The sequence below is a fragment of the Lactuca virosa genome, chromosome 5 (genome assembly GCF_052849685.1).
Source record: "Lactuca virosa cultivar CGN04683 chromosome 5, Lactuca_virosa_CGN04683_v6, whole genome shotgun sequence".
Classification (NCBI taxonomy): Eukaryota; Viridiplantae; Streptophyta; class Magnoliopsida; order Asterales; family Asteraceae; genus Lactuca; species Lactuca virosa.
The window spans coordinates 204447851-204451908 of record NC_136430.1 but is presented as its reverse complement, the minus strand read 5'-3'; the positions used below and the strand labels follow the sequence as shown (position 1 = coordinate 204451908).

At 33.8% G+C, this 4058-nt stretch overlaps 1 long non-coding RNA gene across 3 annotated transcripts; it reads right to left on the bottom strand.

The window, feature by feature from the left end:
- Window positions 1-218: 218 nt before the first annotated feature.
- Window positions 219-3503, bottom strand: LOC145117483 (uncharacterized). 3 transcript variants are annotated; one of them, XR_013712686.1, is made up of 4 exons: window positions 3081-3503; window positions 2835-2976; window positions 1940-2083; window positions 219-482 (listed from the first exon to the last, which is right to left on the bottom strand). It is a non-coding gene; the product is annotated as an uncharacterized LOC145117483 (long non-coding RNA). The 3 variants fall into 3 exon arrangements; XR_013712685.1 differs by lacking the exon at window positions 219-482 and adding an exon at window positions 1438-1711; XR_013712684.1 differs by lacking the exon at window positions 219-482 and having other exon boundaries at window positions 1713-2083.
- Window positions 3504-4058: the final 555 nt, after the last annotated feature.

Sequence of the window (4058 nt, the reverse complement as noted above, 5' to 3'; positions counted from 1 at the left end):
CCTAAACATTTCTCCTTCAAAATCTCGAAACCTTCTCATATTCAGATTACGGCTCACGGGTGTTGAATCGCACACAATCTGAAACATGATGTTACATATAACGACTCACTTAGAGGAATTAACACCATTATAAAATTTACGGAATACAACATATGTCGATAATACGGGAACACACACATCATTTGTATTCAATTTTAGGGTAATGAAATCACAACGTCTTTTTATAAACAGGCAACATCGGGTTGCCTGGAATTATTCACTTCATCCACTCACAAACATTAACACACATGCATTAATACAAGATCTGACACAAACATTTCAAACCGTTTTCAGAAAATATTGGATTTTCTAGTGTTTACAAAGCAATACAAAACATTTTACTCAAACCATGCTTATGAACTCACCAACATTATATATGTTGACCTTTTTAAATTAACTTGTATTCTCAGGGAATCGTTGAGCAGGTTGGTCAGCAAGAATACCTGGATATTTTGTTGTGTTTTGTTAGTACTATATTTGGATATTTTGGCATGTAATATTAAAATACAATACTTGATGTAAACAATGACAGTTGTAATATTACATGATGATGATGTTTGGTTTCAATTATATACACTGTGATGATACTACAAAAATGAAGTCATCCAAGCCCCCAGACGTTTCCGCCGTCTGGTTCGAAGGTGTGACAGCGAACAATATTGTGATACGTGCCAGAAGGGATGTTACAAATGGTATCAGAGCAAGGGCACGGGTCGATGTATTCGACAGGGACGTCGGGGGGTGAAGGTGGGTTGCACCTGATCCCACATCGGCTTGGAAGGAGAACTAAACACTCCTTATAAGGGGTGTGGATACCTTCCTTGTCACAACGTGTTTTAAAACCGTAAAGGCAGCAGAACCCATAAGAATTCTGCAGTTAAGCGTGCTCGGGCGAGAGCAATCCAGGGATGGGTGACCCCCTGGGAAGTTTTCGTGTCGGAAGCCCAAAGCGGACAATATTGTGATACGTGTCAGAGGGGGATGTTACAATAATTAAATTATGTTAAATACATTCTGATGAAATAGTCAAACAAAATGCGAAAAAACAAAAGTATGTTATTAAAAAAAACATATTCTAAAATCTAAATTGTTTCAAAGAAAAAAATTATTTTCTTACTCTCTCGTTCAATCTACTATAAAAGCTAATTGGTTACAATAGAAGCTTAATATGTTATTTTAAGAAACATGAGTATATTCATAGGTGGGTGTACGTAAGTGAGTATATTCTGAGTGGAACCAAGAATTCCACAAACTATAAGAATCAAACATTAAATACCAAATCTAAATGGTCTTTTAACAAATTAGATAATTATAAAGAAAATAATACAACAAATAATCAATATATTTTCTTAGTTTTATAAGCTATTCCAAGAAATCCAACACCAATCGGAACAAAACTACAATAATAATAATAATAATAATAATAATAATAATAATAATAATAATAATCAGTTTCTCACAGAATTATTACAATAGAAGCGGGTATATGTGATTTACAAAACATACCATCCAATTATCATCAATACCATAATACGTGCACATACAGATAAGTTGATAAGAACATAAAAATCATACCAGAAAAGTATGATATAGTCATTTCAGTAGAAAAATAGTAAGAGAAAAAAATGAAGGGACTTACGTTCATATTGAATCAGATTAAAACATATAGAACCTGTAGAAACTCGGAAATATGATTAAAAAGATTCAAGTTTATTCTAAAAACTCCCCAAATCAAATCAAACAACTCGCGGTCTAAACCTAATGGGGTGTATGTGTTCGTAGAAAACATAAAGAGGGGGATCTAACTGACATAGGTCTTTGTTCTTGGCATCAAGCCTAGTGATATCAAGTCTAAAATCAAATATCTGAATTTACATTGAATGCAATTAGGTATGCTTACGTGACCCATGTAGTCTTTGATGTTGTTTCTATTGGAGTTGTTGAGGGGTAGACTAAGAACATTTACAGCTTCATTCTCTATTCTATTTCTTTATATAATTTGCAGATACAAAAGTTGCTTCTCCATTTGTTATTCACTGAGCCCCTGAAGTAAAAATAGAAAATAAAAATTGTCAAAGTTACCAAAATAACTGTGATTAGTGTAGATGGAAATGGATGATGATGGTCAGGTAATATACAGAAACCAAAGGACTCAAAGAAAGACAAAACCAATAACTAATAATGATGTGATGAAATAAAAGTACAAATAAATTTTTTAATAGATTTATAGAGATGATGCAAGTAGTATTTAAACAGATTAGAATTCTCACAATGGTTAGCGAATTCTCAATCATAGAAATCATGAACCTAGAAATAACCCACAGGCCACAACAACATGAAGAAATCATAAAATAGAAATGGTGAACTAATTCTCAAACATGGAAATTGTTAAACAAAATCTTAGTTTTAAAACATATACAAAACGATATTAAATCATAAATACACCAGATAATCATTTTGTTATTAGCTTACTCTACATCAAGGTCCAAAATAGAAGAAATATATCATCACCTTTACTCAAAGTTAAGTGAATGCCCCAAAAAAGACCAAACTTATCTCAATAAATACATATCATACAACATTCCCCTGCATCCATAATAAGGTTTTGATAATCAACATCATTGTAGGCATAAAGACCAGGTTATTATCAAATATTTCAAAACAAATCGTTCTGGTTCTCATGGAAACACTATAATGCATGATCTTACAAAATTTAATGCACTCTAAATCTTAAAAAACACACACATCAGTGAAACTGGTAAAAAAGAGAAAGAACTTCAAAATTTTACACATACCTAATATGGTTTTTCATTCTTTTCCATTTGGCGACCACATGTTAATCAGGATCTAGATTCATCACTATTAATCCATCCTCCTCTTGGTTGAAATGCATAAAAATATGAGTTTGCGTTCCTTAATATCGACAAGATCCTCCTTCTGTTGGTTCAAATTCGATGAAAAATCATAACCAAAAATAGAACTTTTTGCCTGCCCTTCAAAATAATGCAAGATATGAGGTTTGAGTGCTAGAGATGACGAACCTGTAAACATATGTAGATGAAGCACCCATGAAATGCCCGTGTGTATTTCTCGCGTTTCTTTCATGTTTCTACAGTAAAAATAAGCAAATAACCAGTGTGCAGTGGTGAGGGTTACTTACAGATCTGTAAAAGAGGAAATAGAAGGAGACATGGTGGTGATGGAGAATGCGAAACCAGTGGATGGTGGTGACAGTTGAAGACGATAGTTGAAGGCGATGGTGAGATGGAGATAGTGACCTGCTGAGACCCATCGTCCATATGACCAACATAAAGATTAAGAGGGATGATTATGGTGGTGACATCGTTTAGGTGGTGCGTAGAAAGAGATAAAGGTGAGTGTTGCGGCTAGGGTTTATGAAGAGATGGAGAAGAGAGATTGAAATAGGTTAATGAATGTGAAAGTATTTGGGAGGAGGTTTGCTTTAAAACTCACCAGATCATATATATATATATATATATATATATATATATATATATATATATATATATATATATATATATATATATATATATATAGAGAGAGAGAGAGATAGATAGAGAGAGAGAGGGACGGTGGTAAATAGTGGTGGTGAAAGTAGCCAGTGAGGTGGAAGGCATCGAGAGAGGGGAAGAGCAAGATGGGTATAACCTGATTTTAGGGATCCAGAGATATAGGTGGTGGCGGTGGAGTGTAGAGTTTATGGAGAAAACATAAAGGTGGTGAGACGTAACATATAGGGGAAGGAGGAGAGGATGCTCCAAGGAGTTGCTCAATTCAACTGATTCAAGAAGTCTGAGATGCTATATAACTTTGATCTAACCGATTCATTTGATTTCGACCACTTCAAATGGTTAAACTTGAGGAAATATTGGTTTAATGTTGTTGACTGATTCATCATTTTGACCGGATAGGATATGATTGCATAAACTTGTTGTATATGATGCTTTAAGGGTTGTACCTCTTAAAATTCAGCATTTGACCAAAATTTGCATAATAAG